The sequence below is a fragment of the Patagioenas fasciata genome, chromosome 1, assembly GCF_037038585.1.
Source record: "Patagioenas fasciata isolate bPatFas1 chromosome 1, bPatFas1.hap1, whole genome shotgun sequence".
In the NCBI taxonomy this organism is placed as follows: domain Eukaryota; kingdom Metazoa; phylum Chordata; class Aves; order Columbiformes; family Columbidae; genus Patagioenas; species Patagioenas fasciata.
Window position 1 is genome coordinate 209,518,054 of NC_092520.1, and position 20,335 is coordinate 209,538,388.

At 37.4% G+C, this 20,335-nt stretch overlaps 1 protein-coding gene across 1 annotated transcript in view; it reads right to left on the reverse strand.

Annotated features, from left to right (window-relative positions):
• The window catches only part of CELF2 (CUGBP Elav-like family member 2), a 558,210-nt gene extending 552,638 nt beyond the window's left edge, over positions 1–5,572 (reverse strand). Inside the window, exons 1-2 of the mRNA XM_071803529.1 lie at positions 5,499–5,572; positions 5,195–5,259 (exon numbers count right to left, since the gene is read on the reverse strand). The gene's annotated coding sequence lies outside the window, so the exon portion shown is untranslated. The remainder of the gene's footprint in view (positions 1–5,194; positions 5,260–5,498) is intronic.
• Between the last annotated feature and the right edge of the window lie 14,763 nt (positions 5,573–20,335).

Genomic DNA, 20,335 nt, shown 5'->3' on the forward strand with positions numbered 1-20,335 from the left:
TATATCCATCCTAATATATACTTATGTACTGACACAACAACTTTTGAAATTAATCAGATTTTCCTTGAAGAGAAACCTGACTGTGATGCTGCTTATGGTCATCCTTAGGTTTATCTTTCTCTAGGCCCTATGAACAAAGCTGCTCTGCTCTAATGCTGGCTCCTTCTCCTCCATTCAACCCTCTGTTCAAATGGACTGACCTCACCAGCATCATCCGCAACCCTTCATGCCATGTGCTTGGGAACAAAAACAAACGCATAGGGCCAAGAGGACACAACTATCCACTTCATACATGGCCAGGTGAGACACAAAGGTGAGGTGCACTGTAACACCTGGGAGCCAGGGATCTCTCTGCAGCAGATACTTTCAGAACTGGAAGTACAAGCCTTAGCTATACAAATTTAGGAAGCCAAATTGTCTGTCCACAATCTTCCAAATGAACGTAGCTTCCTCTGGGTAAGGGAACTTACATCAGGAGCATCAACTCATTAAAATACTGGTGCCTAAAATAGGTAGACTTCATCATACTCATGGAGCTTCCTGACTTTGAGGTTTTTTAAAGCATCGTGGTGTTTAAATGCCACTGACTGCAAAGTAGAACAAATAAACCAATTGCAGCACCTCCTTTCACTAGATCAGTTCAGCCTAATGAAAGTAACCATGATGTACATTAAAAACCCTGTCTGAAATGCACTTGTGCCTGCATCCCCGCAGTGGTCCTTGAGGACTAATGATATATGTAAGTGATACAACCCTGTCTATGCAATTCAGTCCTAATTTCACTATGATTAGCCTTGTTTTAAGCCTACTGCCTGGTATGCGAAACTCTTTAAGTCAATAGTACTGTAACTGTTTTTCAAGGTATGGAATTTATGGAGTTCTAAGCCCTTTGTCTTCATGAAACTGCTACAAGAGAAGCCAAGCAAGTGAGGAAAAGATGTCTAAATTAAGCAATACAACAGTACGGTTAATTAAGAAAATTTTAGGAGGAGAGGTGGTTAAATGATCTGAGTCTTGAATTTGACATCCTTCAGTAGGATTCAAACAAAACAGACATTTAAACTAGGTCAGATAAATCACTCCCTGAAAACACCTGCTTGTTTCCTCTGGTTATAATGGGACCCTGAGGTGGTTAGCTCAGATTGTAGGTGTCTACAGCATAAGTATCTGAATTTGAATGAGATGAATCCTACCTCTGGTGTCCAAGTGCCATTAAGACAACAAACATTTATATGGATGGTATACAGAAAACTGAAGATTACAGTATGAGAAAGCGAATTTAAAAATAGATTGGTGGAGCTCATAGCTTGCTCTTCTTTTGTTACTTTCCGCTATGAAGATGACAAGAAATGACTCTAATTTCAAGAGTAGGAAAGATGTAGCTCTAAGAGCTCTTGGAGCACATCAACCTTGGGATGAGAGCAAAGTTATCAGCCTCGCAGATCACAGGAGATGCAAAGTAACCAAAGAAGACTTAGAGTGACAATTATAATCTAGAACTGAGCTCTCTGGGGCTCTACTTCTCTTTTCACTTTGTTTCATTCTTAGTAATATTTTACTGTTCACCTTAATACAATAGGATATTTATTTGTATTTTTAATTCATATCTAGTGACCTGATAAATACTGCGTAGTCTATTGCCTTGAGAGTGATGAAAGTAATTAGAAGGCATTATTTTTAGAGCTTCCTATACCCTACACAGGTTAAGGAGTCCCAAGGAGTCTACAGTGAACCATGCACACGACACCAGGAGATGAAGGACGTGTGACTGGCTTCCAGGCTTGTGGAAGGACTGTGTCTTGGCAAGTGCTTGCCCAACATATTATCAGTCCGGTAGTTGGGGAAAACCAGAGAACTGTGGGGCACTCTGAGCCAGGTACAGCTGTCTTCCTTCATTTGGTGATGTTCAGCTTCCAGAATGATTCTTGCTGAATGAAGACCACGGCTAATTTGTTAAATCAAATGGAAACACAGCAAGCCCCTTACAATGTTGTAAGTGATTTGCAGCTGGAAGATAAATGTACAAGCCTTTTATTACTAGAAGGAAAAAAAAAAATCCTCAGAGGTTAAAATTTTGTCATGACTCTAAGATGCAACTGATCAGAAATGTAATGCTAGTAAATAATCCCAATCAGGGAAAGAGGTACTAGGAAATATTCTTAAGTACCTCTGCAGAGTCCAGAGAAAAGTCTGAGAATCTGTCCTCTCTTAGCAGAAAGAGGCTGAAGAAATTCCATCATTATTGCCCATGGTAAATTTGGGATTTACACCAATTCTGCCTGCTGTATGCAACAGATTTGCAGTGACTTTAAATGGAGAGTTGGAGATGTGGAAGAAATACAGAATTGTGCCAGCTTATTCCTGTAAAGAAAATTCATAGCTATGATGTTCTCAAAACTTCTAATTATAAAATTTCTTTAATATTTTATTAATAGAAGGGGAAGGAAGATGCCAAAACTTATGGCATTCCACAAGCAAGTTTATGGGTTGATTTCTGATCGAATGACAGGCCCCTAATACTAAAACTCATAATTTTTTATTACATTCCTCTAGTGATGATAGAAGCCTTTGTGCATAATAGAACCATTTCTATTCAGGAATCTTTTTAACAGTTGTAAACTCAGATAATCATTTTTATTAGCCCAGTGTTTTCTTATTTCTGTGTTACTGACAGGAAATTACAGTAAGCTTTCTGGCTTGCTTTTTTTTTTATTTTTTTTTAATGAGAGCAATTCAATTCAACTAGAAATTTCCAAGCACTAGGTAGAAGACAGTGTTGCTGGAAGCAAATAGCAATTTAAAGTGCATGGATTAATTAAAAATATTTGTATTTAAACACTACAGCCAAAGAAAAAAGTAGATTAGTAGATTGGGTTAGGGTGGTAGGTTTTTTTGTCTGCTTTTTAAAGGTACAGATATCTGGCTTTTTATACTTTATGACTGCAGGAACAAATTCTTGTCACCAGACTCAGAATCTAAACTTGGCTGTGCTATGTTTTCATGTTGCCCCATAACAGTAGCTTTGACATCACGTCTATGACTGAATAACGCTGGCTGCATTGAAGTTCTACTAAATGCAACCTGCCCATCGCTGAGATGCCCACCATGGGCAATGGAAATCAGCCACCATGACCTTCTCATGGCTTTGGGTGATTAGGAAACTCAAATGAGAGTATGAGTAGTTGTTTGACCCTCTTAGGCCACTTGAGCATTGTAAAAGCACTGTTTCTAGGACAACGCAAGACTATAGTCGCATAATTTACTGTCAACAGTCTACAGTTTATTCATATTACATCAGATACGCTTCTAACTGTCAGTTGATACTGAGTGAATAAAAACTTATTTCCATAACAAGAACAAGGAATTCAGTCCTTTTCTTCTCTGGTTATAAATGGATAGGAGTTTAGGATTACAAGGGACAAAGCTTAATTTTCTGGGCCTTGCAGATCTTGTTTTTTGAGTGAGGGGAGGAAAGTTGTCAGAGGAAAAGCAAGATGTGGGAACTACAATGACCTCATTTCATAAGATACCAGCATGTTTTGCACAAGCAAGGTAAATCTTCAGAAAAGTGATTGCAGTGCATGAAATTGAGGCTGAAATAAGGAGTGATGAACTTTTGCAAGTGTGGCACCCTTAACCCTGTGACCCAACCAAGTTGCTGTGAAAGAATGTGATTTTCCATATGGCATTGGCACATCCTCTCCCTCTCTCCAGGGGCTGGTAAGGGAATCTGTGCTTAATCCCTGACTGCTCCTCGTCTTCTCTCTCCTTACACAACTTCACTTCTGTGATCACATAATGCAATTTGGAAAAACATACCTTTGAGCCTGGAAAACTCTTCCTTTTTTTTTTTTTCCTTTTATTTAATATTAAGGAAAACAGCTTTCAGTGAATTAAAGGACTGAATAACACTGGCTTTCTAACTCCATTAGATTTCTCTGAATAATCCTGTTCTATGTTCAAAAAGTTTTCCTTAGCACTGCTAAAAGCTTTTTTACAACTAACTGTAAGAACAGTGTTAGTGTAGTTCATTCTAGATACTTCATTAAAAGCCTACATGATCCAATTTAGGTGTAACAACAAGTTATCACAGTTAGGAAAAGAGACATAGTTAGCAATCATAAGACCCAGTCTTACTAGTATTCATTAATTTTATCTTAAATACACTACAAGCTCAACCTTCCTGTTGATTTCAGTAGGTGTTGTAACATTTAATACTTGGCAGAATTACATCCAGAAATCCTGAGGAAAAAAGTCACCTTATAAGTTTTATAAGGCTAAACACAGAGCAAAAACAAAATACATTTAATTAAAAAAAAATAAAAAATGAGGAATTACTGTCAGAAAAAGACTAGAAAGCAGACCTTGGAAATCAAGGGATTTGCAAGGCAGGAACTGCAACTTGTATTATACAGATCTGATTGTATCTGTCAGGCTTGTATTCACAGGAAACTATCCACAGCATCAAACTCATTCTATACAAAAGCAAGGTTTGGTATTTCATCTCAAAGTTTGCCAGCTACTTGCAATTAACTGCTACAGTGGTATGACAAGATATGCAGTAGAAAATCCCTTCTATCCCTTTTCCAGAAGAACAATGCAAGGGGCAGAAAGAACTTCAACCAGCACTAGACAACAATAAATCCTGGATACACTGATCCCACTCGATGCAAGCCGAAAAATATTTATTTATTTTTTTTTTAAAAAGTTTCCGTGTTGCGCTTCTCTACCTAGTAAACAGCTGAACAGGCAGAATGATACCCAAGCTCATCTCCTCCACCCCCATCTCCACCCCCATCATGTCAGTGCTTCAGGCAACATTAGGAAAAAAAAAATCACACACACTCAAAACCCCCAACTCAAGTATCTTTTCTGATAGGAGCATGGAATAGTAACCAAAAAACAATCAAGTCCTCATTGTCATAGTGCGACAATCACAGCATCGTTTCTGTTGAGCAAATAGTCAATTCACAGAGAGAAAATCATCATGAGGACAGACACGAAAGCTGTTATTATCCATTTTAAGTAATAAGAAAAGGTTACATATCAAGCAGTTACACCTTTTCATTACATGCTAACCCTCCACAGCAGGGGAACCACACTTATGACTGCGTTAGATATACAAAAGCGTTCAGCTCCAAAAAAGGAAAAGAAAAGATGGGGTAGTGAAAAAAAATAAATAAATCCATCTTACCAGCACGTTGCAGCACCAACTTGCTTGAAGGAATGTTGCCTTTACAGGTTTCTCTTTTAATTATCCTGGAAGCAGAAGGGAGAAAAAAAGAAGACGACGAAGCAGGGTTGTTAAATTAGCGTGTGCTAGAATCTTTTCAGTTTGTCGCAGAGTAGAAAAATACCAAAGAAAAAAAGGCACGCAAAGAAAGAAAAACAAAAAAAAAAAAAAGAAAAAAAGAAAAAGAAAGCTCAGTAATTTAAATTTGCTGTCAGTTCAGGCAGCATCGCTCTGTCCCGCCCCTCTTCCCACTGGGTTCTACTACCTGCAGGGCTGCAACTGACAGCTACTGTGCAAACAAAAAAAAAGGCAAAAAGCATGCTGGGACCATGCTGTCTGCTGTCTGAGTCTCTCTCCACTTCTGATGACTGAAAATCATTAGTGGAAAGGTTCCGTTGTTGTTTGCTGGGATTTTTAACTTGGGTTCTTTGCATGAAATTTAATTTATTTTTAATTGATACGAGGCAGCACGTGACAGAAACTAGTGGTTGTGTTTCTCAGCTCTCCTCTGAATAGAAACTAACCTGAACAGATTGATTTTAATAGTATGGTATATGTAGAATATACACAGACGTTCATCATGTTGTACTTTGCAGACACACATTCAGCCTTTCCAGTAATATCGTGTACAAACATGCTTGTTTGAACGGAAAGTCAGGAAAGCACTTCAACAGAAAACAGTTAAAACTTTGGCACTTTTAAAAAGTTGCCAGTATTGTTTTCACTCTGCTTTTAAGTTTCCCTTCTAAATTTTTGAAAAGCAGAAGTCAGGGACATAATGAACAACTGCTGCAACTTTCACATAAAAAGGGATGAACAATCACGGTACTTAAAAAGCTATGTTTTTAACCAGATGTTTAAAACCATTTTTGAAGGTCTGTGCTAGCGACTATTAGCAGACCGGCTACATCGTATGAGTGTGAAATATGTGATTAAAACTAACAAGAAAGAAAAATGCAAAAGCTATAAATGCCATTTATAGCTATTTTAATTCTTGCTAACAGGCTTTTATCAGCATGGCTAAAATCATCCTTCCAAAACAAAGAGAAGCATAATCTATAACATCTAACTGTAAATGTAGTCACCAAAATATGGTTCCCATCTAATTATAAAAAAAAAATAAAATAGGGAAATGATTTTTTTCCTTAATATTTTAGTAGCAGTTGCTTGGATCATGCCACAGTAGATATGCAACATTTGTATTCAGTTATTGCTCTCCTTATGTGTGCGACCATAAAATAAAAGTCCAAAATGTTTAAACTTAATTAAATTAATCACTGTTTCACTCAAAGTTTGCCACTTATGCAAAAAGAGACACAAGCATGCTGAACATGCCTGCCATAGACGATAGACTTCCAAAAAGATTTTGAAAAACTCTGCAGAAACTAATTGGTAATATGACTATATCCATTCTGCAGCCTTTACTTAATGAAGTAGTTCTGCTAAGATGACTCCTACTACCAGGAGTTGCTCAGCAGGGCTCAAGGTGTAGGGTCTGCCCTACAGCCCTTGTAAGGCTCCTGTTCATGAACAACCAGTCATGTTAAATTGTTACCACAGTCAACCTTTAAGTTGCTTTTCTTCTCTTTTGAAGCCTCCAGATCCTTTTAACAGGTCATTTCTGCAGATGGTAGAAACCTCTTTTCATTCCAGAGATGAGGTTTAAATTGGCATGGCCGAGAACCATCTCTTTGCAAAGTTCAACAAGATCTGTTAGCGGACTCGTGTTTTCTACAAGACTTTTTGCTATCTCCTGCGAGTTCAGGCTCAGTATAGAGGGAAAAGACAGCACAGGGAGTCGTCGTCAAAATGGAAATACAGATACAAATACATAAGGATCACAAACTTAATTCAGAAGCGGTGTAACAGCATTTTCCCTAAGGAATCACAGCAAAAATGCAGAGTTTTTCCACTAGAATTTAATCTCATTTACACTTGTGTGGCTGTAAACCCCTGTTTTTATGCTAGTAAAAAATTTAGTCTACGATTTCATCCAAGTTCACTGTCTCCCAGCTCCCTGCCCTTTGTTGTAACACAAAGATGCTCCCTTTTTGCTCCTTGTTAATAAGAAAAAAAGGTAAATGGGGAAAAAAGTCTTGATGATTTGACAGCATTTAATCCTTCTTTTGGCATCTTAATGCATACATATACACACGAACACATGCTCACACATGCTCAATTTCAAAATTCCGTTAAATTCAACTAACTTATCATCTTTCTATATCTCCTTGCAAAAGTCAAGGGTGACCTGTTTTTAATACACTTGGCATTTTAAGCAAGGCACTCCGATCTTCAAAAGACAAATAATTGAACTTTGCCTTTAATGGAATGCTGTAGTGCACTAAATAACACAAATTAGATATATATATATAAAAAAAAAAATCTAGATTTAGCAAGGAGATACAGTCAAGAAGGCAATTTGACTAATTGGTTGAGAAAATGCACAAGAGCTCATAAAATAAAACATTTATAGAAACACCTTACCTGTGCTGTTAACTTGAAATAAAAAGAGTGTTAAAGTAAGTCGTTAATATCAACCTTTTCTTCTGTAATGTAGGACACGAAAAAATATAAGAACAAACACTGAGGTGTTTAGAAGAGCAGAGTCTGAAGTCAGTGGAAGCTTCATTCATTTTAGGGTTTACTGTTGCTGTATGTTGCTACTAGTTCTATATGTTTAATAATATTTTAATATTTATGTAATTTTTATAGACATGCATATTTAGATATAGTTTGTATATATATTGCATTAATTTATATTATACATTTTATATACTTATAGATAAAATAATATTTTTATAATAATAACATTATTACTATTCAGTGTTTCTGTTAAAATCTAATTTTGCTTAAGGGTCATAAGCTTTGGAATGTAGAAGTTGGGTACTATGAGAAAGTTAACACTTTCTTTGTGGTTCTATAGTCAGTTTTTACTGAACCAGCTAAACTAAAGAAGCAGTAATTAATGGAGGTTTCCTACTATATAATGCAACAGAAAAGATCTAATTAACCTTTGTATCCTTTACAAAACACCATCCAGTGAAGCAATTTCTGGTCTTGTTTTAGTGAGGAACATTTTCAGCTTTAACTTCAGTGGAGGTCATATTGGTTTTGTTTTATTTCGTTTTGTTTTGTTTGTTTCACAAGTTCTCATGTCATTCACCATCAAGGATTATGTCTTACAAACACTGAAAACATTTTGTAAATTTCCATCCCTTTTTTTTTCAAAAAAGGAAAACAAAACAAAACTTCAAAATCTCTCTTTGCACTATGTCTAAACAGACTCTTTGGTACTGTAAAAGGAAAAGAGTTGAAGAAGTGGTTTTAGCCTAGTCTGAGATTAATTCCAGTATTAAAATCAATGTAAACTTGTAAACTTGGCAAATACCAAATGAGACCAGAAGGATCCCTTTCCACCTCCTATAAAATCTTTCTGTGTAGCCAGATCTATGGATCTATCTAAATGGCCTTACTTTAAATAAACAAAACCCTGTGCCTTCTTGTCCCTTAGGAGCAAAGGAGATCACTCAGTTATATTGAGACCCTTTGCTGATGTAAAGGGAGTTTAGAGAAGGTGTGAATTATACAGTTGAGAGATATAAGAGTAATTTTGTGTAAACAGCCAGCTCTATTGTTGTAGGGAGATTTGGGAACGAGCATGGGCCATGCAGCCAGCTGTGACTTTCAACTTTCAGTAGTCACACATTTTAAGATTTATGATATGTATTAATTATGTCAAAGTAATACTCAGGCTCTGGTGACTTCATGTACCGTATTTCTTTGCGTACAAGGTACAATGCTACGCTAATTGCTTCCTCCTGCAGCTTTAAATCGAGGCTGGCTTTCTCATACAGTTAATTGCTTTCCCTTGCAGCTCACAAGGAAAAGGTAGTTGAAGGTGGCTTCTAAACTAAGATATACAGTAATTAAAAGCTCTTTTAAAGAGAGCCTTTTTGTACAACACCTGCTGTTTATGAAGTACTTTGTGTACAGCTCTGTGTAGTCTTTGAATCCAGCGCATTATTTCAGAAGTAGTGTGTTGTTGGAGCATTTCTACATCTGATGTGCTGACCTATATATGTTAATCATCCTACGCTGAAAAAAAAAACCATCAGGAGACCTCTCCTCCCAGCAAAATTCAAGAATGGTTTGGTAAAGTGAAAACTAATATTGTAAATTTCTGATTGCCTTATGGAAAACAATCACGCTTTTTTTTTCTTTCAGCTGAAAAAAGAGATTATAACAATGTCCATTAAAGATCATCATTTTATAATGTGTAGTTTTGCCTACCAAAAATTCTTATTGGGGGAGAAAAAATTCTTTACCTTATGTGATTTAATAAATGACAACTACACAGCTTAGTTTTTCCCTGTTGCCTTGCCTGTGGTTGAATTCATTTTTCATACCTGTTACTGTCCCCTCGGTACATCCTGCTATCTTTCAATCAAAGTGTGCTAACACAAATAAACAACTCTACAGAATGTGGTGCCTTGATAAATTAATCCATCCTTGTGAGTTAGCCTTCCAAATGCTCATGTCTTAAGAATAGTTTGTGGGTTGGAAGTAAAGCTCTAAGAGACACAGATCCTGCTTTTTTTCACAGGAAAAATAATGTAGAACATAAGGGTGCCACCTCTATTCATAATGTGTTTTGGGGTTTGCTTTGATGTTTAGTTGCGTTCAATGGGGTGTTAACTGATGATTCCAAGGAAACTTCCAGATGCTAAAACTGAAAGTAGTTAGGCAGAGAAAGAAAATTAGTCAGCAATTTTATGATGTTACAATAGCAGCTTTGGCTCTGAGGTGAAAGTGGATGTTTTCCATGCTGGTGTAAATAGGAGAAAGAGAGAAGATAACCAGACTCACCATCATCGAATTCAGGTGTTCTTAAAAGACTCCTATGGAATTTTTTTCTTCACAGCTTTAGAACAGGAAGAGACTTATTAATTAGCTGAGAAAGCATTTGGATATTTCTTATCGCTATAGATTGGAAGGGTGAAAATCATAAAAAAGATGTCTACTATGGCCATTATGAGAAGGTCAACACCAAAACTTTACAGGAACTATTTATCTTCTGTTTAGGAAATGCAACAATAAATCAGACACTATAAGCCTTTCATATTTTAATCAAGGTCATCACAAACATTTTTTTCTGACACATATCTGTACATACCTCCAGTGTGTGCTCCTCAGAAGCAAACCTTCCAGACACCTTCAAGTGTATTTTCATTGTAGACTCTGATGAATAATTCATTCATGAATAGTTTGTTCTTGCACTAGCACTGGCTTACTGTTATTTACTGAGGTTGCATAAAATAGCTCCCAGTCTGATGCCTTACAACTCTGGTCCATCTACCACTCCTGCCATTGAAAGAATTAGTCAGTTTGGAGACTGCATGTTGCGCAAATACACCTTTTTCCAAGGTTCAAGTGACCAGTTAACCAAACTGCTGCAACAGCTTTAACCACACCTTTACTAGTCTATAATTTCTGAGTCACTAACTCTTTAGATTTATGAAGCTTATTCCCCAGCAAGCATCACTCCATCCTCTTGGACTCTGAATTAATGCCCAAAAATGTGATCACTTTGATGGGACCAGCTGTTTCTTCTGCTGCCAAAGCATGCGAAACACTGGTATCTTCCCTAAAAGTGCTCAGCAAGTCCTGACATGTACCATAGGAGTGTGCTCTGTGGGCTGTTCAGCAAAGAGGCATCCTGACATTTGACTTTTGTGTTTGCACCTTATTGAGTAGATGTGGGAGGGATTCAACATGAATTCAGAAAGGGCAGGTTGACAACTCCTAAATCAAGAACATTTTTGCCTTTGAGCTGAAAATTTAACAGGTGAGAAGTATGCAAATATACAGACAAAGACATAATTTAGTGTTTATTGAACCTGCCTGTAAAATCTTCTTTATCTTTTGCAATCTTTACAACAGGATCAAGGAACATCAGAACAGTCAAAAAAACCTATTATTAGCAGAGCTAGGAGCAGTGCTTGTCGAAGTTTCATGATGTTTCCTTTTATATAACCCTGTTTTCAGTTGCTTATGGCTTTTTATTGCACTACATTTTGGGATTGAATTTTCTTTGCTAGTGGTCTGCCTTTGACTGTTGGAAAACTTCAGCTAAAACAACCCAGTCTTTGCTGAGAACCAGGCTAGGGGAAAAGCATCTTAAGATGGCAGAAGTCTTTCCTTTCAGGAGGTCTGCAACTATTGCGTTTCTGCCAGAATTCACGCAGGGACTTGAAATTAGTCCATAAGGTTGACATTCATGTAAGAGACAGTAAAAAAACAGATGCATAAAGAAAATTATGTAAGTGATGGTACTTAAGGAGAAGCTGGTAAAAACCACAGGATGCACAAGGTACAACCTGCGTGGTTTAGGGAATGGCGAAGCATGGCTGAGATGGCAGGGTGACAACATCCTAATTTTGGGGGAGAAAGTTCAGGGAGGAAGACTTGGGCATACAGATTTCTGCAGTGCCACTTGCTCTCAAGGCTGTAAGCCAGTTCACTTCCTAGTGTAGATATGGCCATTACAGTAAGTGCTGAGCGCTTGAACAGCAGGTAGAAATGCTCTGAAGACAAGAGAAACAAGAGTGGACTGAAAGCAACATGTTAAGAGAGGAAATCTGGACATGTATTCAGAGAGACAGAGAAAGAAAGGAGACTGAAAATGCCTGGAAAAAGAGAACTGAAACTGAGATGCTGCTAGAGAGGAGAATAAGTTGCTTATGCAGGATTTCCTTCCTAGAAGTGGGTGCAGGCAGTCAGAGGGATTGGTTCAGATGTGGAGACTGGAGATGTGCTGTTGGAAACAGGCTGGATGGGTAAAGAGAAATTGTGTAGTAAAGAACACATGAATATGACAACAGAGGCTTCAGAGGGAGTGAATGTTGCTAGTGATCTTAACTGTAGCTTTTCCTAACTTTTTGAAGTGCTAATCTTCTATAAATAGTAATGTTCTTGGACAGTGTTTTCCTTTGCTAGGAACTGTATAACTCCTAATGGTGGCCCTTTCTTGAGGTCCTTGGTGTTATTGAAAATATCAGTTAATCATAATGAAAGTAATCATAATAATCATCCAAATTCCATTAAACTCTTAAGTAGTTTCTGTGCCTGCTACTTACTTTTTTTTTTTTCTCCTCTGTGTGTCTCTCCTGACAGCAGAGCTTTGCCTTGAAGGGCAAGAACGCCCCATCTGTTGAGCTCTGAGGGTGTAAATGCTCTTAAAAATGAAAATATTAATCTGTTTGGTATATATGAGAGGCTGGGAGACCCAGCGTTGACTACACTGGAAATGGATAATCTCTGTCTCCCTCATGGCTAACTATGCACAAATTGTGTCATCTTGTACACAAAGGGCAGATCTGATTGGGGCATGTGTTATCATATAGCTACAGTCACACAGAGGCCCTCAACATGAATACTATTAAAATGTGAAACGCTCATAGATTATTTTAGGCTTCACAGAGAGCCATAACAGCTACTGCAATAAATTAGAGCAGTTGCCAGGCACTTATGTATCAGTGCACCCTAGCTGACACTTTACAGGCTGCAATGCATCTTTGCTTTGCTGTCGTGTTGTATCATATGCCGCTGGCCCATTCCCCAGGCCAGAGCTTACGCTTGCGGCTCAGTGGAAGAATTGTCCTCCAACACCGTTGTGGTGATGTCCTGTACAGAGCTCAAGAGATACACAGGGGTCAAAATACGTGCTAAACCCCTACGGCCTGTCTGAACAACCGTTCTTTTTAATCCTCACAAGATTTTAGGCTAACTCCCTTCCCAGATCCGTCTATTGTCTAATGAGGCAGGAACTGAACTAGATTTTCTTAAGGACAACTGTGAGAAACAGCAACCAGTTTGCCTCATATCTGCATCGTCACAAATCCCTATTCCTTTTATACAAGGTTAAATGACCGTTTGCCATTGAAGTAGAAAAAGCGATGACTTTAAGCACAGACATCACCAGGTATAACTGCACTACCACCCTATAGCAAATTGTTTATGTTGCCCGTGGAAAATTAGGAATTTGTATGTTGCACTTAGCCTAAGTAATGAAGCAAAGGTGTTTTGTTTTGTATTTTAAACTACATTTTTTTTTCAATTCAATTGACTTTAGATAGTTCAATGGAACTAGTTATTAGTTACTAGACTACTTAAGAAAGATTTGCTTAAGGTTTTGGCCTTAACAATGGAACACATTCATCATTCTTAAGTATTGTACATAAAATAGGAACCTCTCACTGAAATGATAGAAACTGCATATGTCAGAGGGGAAAAAACATACAACACATAAATTAAACTTAAAATTTGATCGATCTGAAAATTGCTATTTACTGAGGAAAGTCTCCTGTACTATAAAATATTAAATAAAAGAAATATCAATTCAGACTTTAGAGCTCTTGGAAACAAATGTTAGTAGTTTAACCAAACAAAATAATACAGTTAATTTAGAATGCAATATCAGTATAAATATATTTCATTATATAAAATCTGTCTGATACAGAGAATTCTATACATTGACAGCAGTTTATGAGAAAGTGTACTACTATCTCCATGTTATCAATATGTAATGAATGTCTAAAAGATATTAAATAACTTCCCTACGGAGACAAAGATAGTCAGAGATACGAAAAAGGACAGATTTCTGAACACAGAGCACATTCTCTTGGGACACAATACTAGTGTTTTATTTCCAAAGCTGCCCAGATCAAGCAGTAAATAACTAAGTGCTAGGGCTGATCTTCAGCAACATCTAGTGATCTATCATATTAACTAGACTAATGTGACCTGATAAAAAACAAACAAACAAACAAAAACAACAACAAAAAAATGCAACAAACTTCTATTATACATGAAAACACAAAAACACTCTACTCCAGGAGACCAGATGATTTTGAAACATTTTTTTCCTAGAAATTACATTTTATCCGACAGGAAACGTTGAACCAGTACGAAGTAGCACAGGTTACGAGTGTGAAAGATCTGCTGTGCTACCTAGTTAACTTTCCAATTTTACCCAAGTTTGTTCTTGCACAGCTTAAAATTTCCTGCTCCTTCCTTCAGATGGCTGAAGTGCTAAAGCTTATGTCTTCTCTTTGTATGGCTCTTGCCCTGGCTACTAGATCTTGCTTTTGATCTCTTTAAATTCATCTCATTCTCTTTGGCCAACTACAATAAAAGCACTAGCAGAAGAGGGAAATAATTATTTCTGGGGGGACATGCTCGCTTTCACATCACTTATTCAAGTGCACTTTTACATGACTTATTCAAGAACCTCTTTATTATCTGCTTACAAAACAATCAAACCTGAAGGGAACAAAAAAATTCCTTCACTCCTTGTACTTTGCCCTCTGGTACTGAGATGCTTTCATTTAGAGATGGTCTGCCAGATATTGCCACACACAAAGCTACAATGTTTCATCTCATTTTATGACAGATGTGAATTTTGCCTAAGTCTTTAACCCAACAATATTTTTTGTTTCTGCTCTACACTTCGCATTAATCTTTAAGTTTTCTTTCACCCCAGATCTCTTTCAAAACCCTGCATTTCAGGTTCTTTTTACCTTCCTCCCTGTGCTACTCAACATTAATCATTTTTTTTCCCCAAGTGGGATTAGCTTGTGATTTGCCAGGCTAAACATAATTTTACTTTAAGCCTACATTCCTCACCTATTCAGGTCCTCCTGCATTGTTTCACTGGAGTTGATAACGTTTTCTGGTTTTAGTACCATCTGCAACTTTCATTAGTATTCTGTTTACTCTTTTCCCTGGACCAAAATGAAGACATTAAGGCCTGACCTGACTCCTGCAGTACCTGTTAGATAGCTCCCAGCAACTTTCAACTTTGTTTTTCATTACTCATTATTTAGAAACCTCTAGACAGTTTTCAATGTGAGTGACAATAAAAAGATGCTTCTTCGACCTTAGAATATCTATTGTAAACAAAGGTAAATAAGACAAAAACCCCCCAAACCCTAAAAAAATAGTCAGTAAACTTCCTCTTTGCATGGCTCACTAGCTTATCTATTGCTTTGGCTCTTTAAAAAAATTCTAAACAGTAATCTTCTTTGTGGCTGGAAAATGGACATTATCTGAGTTCTTATAAATTTGTTCTCAAATGTGTTATACTCCTGCTTATTTACAATATCTGTAAATACTATTTCAGTAGATAATAATACGTAAAGCTGCTGTTTCCTCGTAGCTGAAGGCTCATCTGCATTTTTCTGTTGTAGAATAAGTTATGGGAAAGTCTGGACCTCCACCTTTTAAAGAATTTAAATTAGAGGGGAGCTGTCGAATACTTTTTGAGTATCTGGGCCTTCCTCCAGGGGGCAGAGTAAATTCCCAGTGGTGCATGTTATATTGCCCTTTGCCTGCTCATGGCAACGTTTTGATTACCCTGACCGAAGAGCAAGTGATGCATGCAGAGAGCACCTGAGCTACTGCTTGGATATGTTATGGATTCTCAATTTTCTATAAGTCCCTACAGTGGTCCTGTGCTCTTTTGGTTCTGTGGATACCCAGAAATGAGTGTGTGGCCCAACTCTTCCATTTTGGGATGTATGGAGATACCCATGCACCAGGACCAAGGGTATACGTGCTTTTCCCTTACATCAGAGAAAATCCCCGGTGGATTACATACAGATCCTAGAAAATGGAAATGTTTTCTTACATGTGTTAGAAATACTGCACGTGGTACATAACGACACGTCTTTTGTCCTATTGGAAACAAACTTACCTCCCAAATCCTTCTTCTCCTCTTTCTCAAAGGAGAAAGGCAGGAGGAATTTCCATAGTGCATGTCTCATACCTGGCACTCTGATGATCTCCCTGACTGCAAATGAACCCTGAATCAAAGACTTCTAGGGTATACTTGTCTTGGATTGCCCCTTTTTGAGACTGTTATCCAAAATGAAGTCAAGTCGAGCCTTTCACAGACACCTTAAAGGTTTTGTACCAAGGGAAAAAAAAAGAGAACAAAAAGAACAAAACCAAAAACAAACAAAAAACCCCTCAAACCAAACCAAAACAAAAAAAACCTCACAACCCTGTAATGTTAACTAACACCAGCATTGATTGATCTATCTGTGAAAAAGATAGGATCACTATTTTACATATAGATTTACAAATATTCATTTTAAAAAAAAAATAGTGAAATGTACAAACAGAATCTCCTTAAGTAATAACAGTGAGTGGTTTGCTTAAAACAAAATTTATTAAAAGAACGGCTGCACTGGGCAATGTCACTAATACACCCATTCAACTAAATTCAAACACGTGTACATTTTTCCATTTTTAAACTATTGTTTTGTAAACACTTGCATTTTATTTGGCTTGTCCTGAGGGGAAGGCAAGATCATGCAGGTACCTACCAGCATAACATACTGTTAATGTAGTCCTTTATATCAAAAGCAGGAGTCTTCATGTTATGTGGGGAACTTGCTTTAGAGATAATAATTATGAACAGTTTCCAATAACAGTTTTAAGAGTAGACTAGTACTAGAGTACTAGTGTTTTTTTCCAGGACACTGCACCCAAACACACCAAAGCCAAATTCGTCACTGTTGTAACCCAGTGTGACTGGGAGAATTATACTGGAGATTAATTTGGCTTTTGTGCATTTAGCAGCAACTAAAGAAACAACACTTTGGAGAGACGCCCCTGTTTTTTTTTTTTCTTTCTTTTATTCTTTTTTTTTCTCGTTCCTGTCTCCTCTTCACATTGTAGAAATGATGAGGAAATTGCTCCTGCACTATTATGCAAAACCTTATTTGTCAATCTCTTCAAAAAATCAGGAAATATTCCAGAAAGCCAGGGAGGAAGTTCATACCAGCTTTAGCTAATCTGCAGAAAATCCGGCCTACATGACTCCCCTGTCACTGCTGCTCCTTTCATCTATTCTTTATAAGGAATCTATTGAACTTTAATTAATATGAAAAATTCAGGTTTTCATCTGATTTAAATGTGACTGACATCATGCTGCTACTAAAAGTGGAACGAAGCCCAAGTGTGATGAAAACAATGCTGAATGTCTGGATTCAAGAGGGAATCTCGCAGCCTACCAGAAAGTGTAATCTTACAAATCTGTAATGCTGTGTAACTGATAAGCAGAGGAATGACAGAAACTCATTTATATAGATGTCTGTGATAATGATAAGAGAGTGAAACATGAAATATCTATATTATCCTCAGTGTGGAAAGTTTTCTGAGAGCTAACCTCACTTTTTCTATTCAGGCTTCAGTTTGTTAGAGGCCAGAATATGAATTAATCCTGTCCGGGTTCAGAACAGAGGAGAGAAATCCCATGAAATACAATGAAATACATCTATCTGTCTTTGAAGATGAGAAACATGGGGAAACTTCAGGGTTTGAGGACTACATAGAATAAAATCTCAGTGCTTGTTTTTCTAGGTGCTGCAGCATCTATGTTTTGATGTAATGAGTTTGCAATGTAAACCCCAAAAAGTTGGAGATCGGTAAGCTTGCCATGCAACAAATTTGATGAGATAAACAATTTAGAAGAGCAATGTTTAAAACTGAGCAGACCAATGTATGGGAAAACGTTGAACTTTAGAATGATGTCTTTAGAAATTAGGGCTACAGATATGTGCCTATGTCTCCACAGAGACTATGTTTGCAAGTCAGAACTCATAAAAGCTCTTCCATTTTTGCCTCAGATGGGTAAGCTCATCTAAAATTTCCTACCTTCTTCAAGCCATAAGGATTTGAATTGTCATCTCAGAAGTGAACTAGCCCTCTTTCAGCAATGTTCAACAACAAAGATATACACCCGAAAGTCTTACGTGATGGCATCTTACACAGACATCTCCAAGTGAGCTTTAGTCTGACAGCTGTGAAACTCAGGAAGCACAGATTTTCCAGCAGGATTGAATATCTCGCAGGAAGTCCTCGCTACCATGGAGACACAGCTAGAAAAACCTGAATTTGGGTATATCTACACAGGATAGCCACCCACCTTCAGATTGCAACGTAGATAGAAACATGTACATCAAAAGACAGAGTTATTTCCTTGGATACCTGTTGGTTCTCCCTGTATTAAGTTCTATATACCCATTTCCACCAGGACAGCTGCTGTTATGGTTGGCTGAAGACAGAGAGAAGTATGTGGAAAAATAAGTGTAAAAGTAATAAATGAAGACCAGTGTTTAAAGAAAGCAACTGAAATCTACATCTAAGCATTCCAAGAAGTAATTTGACTTTCAGTTTTGTTGTATGCCTTGAACTTCACAGCTGTGTATAATCTTGTTGAAAAGAAAGTAGTTCTAATTGTTCTCACGGTATCATTGGTGGTCTCTGTAGAATTGTGATACTTCCTCCTCAAGCTGCATGACCTATTTCCCTCAAGTAGAGGAGAAAAAAAAGAAGAAAAAGGTTTATTTCCTTGATCTTCTTTATTTGCTAATTTCTGCAGTCATATTAGAAACTATTAAACCAGCATCTTAATCCTACTTTCAATAGAAAGAGCTAAGTCTTGATATAAATCTTTGCATGCATCATTAATGTTTTCTAGGCAAATCTCATCACTTCACTGGGATCTGAGCAAATTTTAAAGGAAGTATTTTTTTGGCATATGTAAAATGCTTTCCTAGAGCTTTACAATTTCATACAGGGCTGAAACCTTCTCCCACAGCTCCTGAATTTTAGCAACTGAGGGAAAGGTTAATGTTAATGTAGATCTAATGCTTGGCATCAATCCAGTTTAATGTTAATGCCAAGAGGCTTTCAAACATGGTGATTTATCCCATGATTGCACATTTGGAGCAAGATAAGAGGCATTGGTCTATTTGTTCCAAGCAAAATTAACACTAAAGCTTCCTTATATTTGAACTTGAGCTAAGTTTGGCCAAGAATTCTGAAAAAATCTCATGCTGAATTAAAAATGCAGAAATATATACAGTATAATTCCAACACCTTGGTACAGAATGACAAGAAGAATAATTAAAGCTTTGGCTTGTCAGTGATGAGTTCCAGGAAATGTTTTCTGCACACAAAGCTTTTAAATCTGAAAATTTGATCGTAGAATATCAGTGTCTCAGAGTTTACCACACTTGATTCATCCCTGTCATTGTTGCAAAAGAACATGTTGCTTGTTTTAAATATTGTCCTGTCCATATTTTGAAATAATCCTGTGATTTTTGAAGTGGTTTCACTTATGCTTCTAAATATGCCCATAAACCAAGCAATCATCCCAACAAAAAAGGTCTTTCTCTCCAAGGCCTGACATAAAAGCTGTATGTTTGCATAATGAAAACAGATTTAGAAATTGTCGTGTATTGATAAGGATCATGGCCAAAATAATGTGGCGAAACTAGTTCATCCAGTCACAGGAGATGACATATTCAGTATAGGGTGAACTGTGATTTACATATCAACGACAAGCTAACGAGCTACAGACCAGGCTGGTTGACCAATACCAGAGGTGAGGGATGTGCCAGAGGGCACATTGAACCATCTTCTGATATACCCAGCTTGGCACACAAAGGGGAAAAGCTGAGACCCGGAAGTTGTCAAGACTTGTCGAGCTTTCCAATCACCCCTTCAACCCAGACTTTCCTCTACTCGGAAAGCTATAAAAAATTTCATCTAAAACAACACTGGTAGGGAACCTACCACCCTGAGGACCCTCCGTTCACCAACCTCGCTGCGGGAACTGGACCAGACACCGGAGGACGCTGCGCTCCTGAACTACAAACCCCAGCATCCTCATCACAGAACACCGGAGGCCATACATCATCATACAAGTCTTGTCACCCACACTGCAGAGCCCTAAGAGTGGCTGGATCCTTCACCCTTTTTTTTTTCTTCCTTTCTCTCGGCTCTTTCCTTCTCTCTCTTTTTTTTTTTTCCTTCTATACCCCTATTTCTTTATCTTTCTTTCTCTTTTATACCTTAATTTTCCTTAAGAGTAACATCATCTTAAGCTCTGCTGTTGGATTCTTGTTAAATTTTGTATTATAGCTACTAATGGTTGCCAATCCATCGCTTGTAGAAGGACACTTGCTGTTAGTGTATTGATAAGTTCTGTGATATCATAAAATACTTTTGCCAAGCCACTATTTGCTGTAA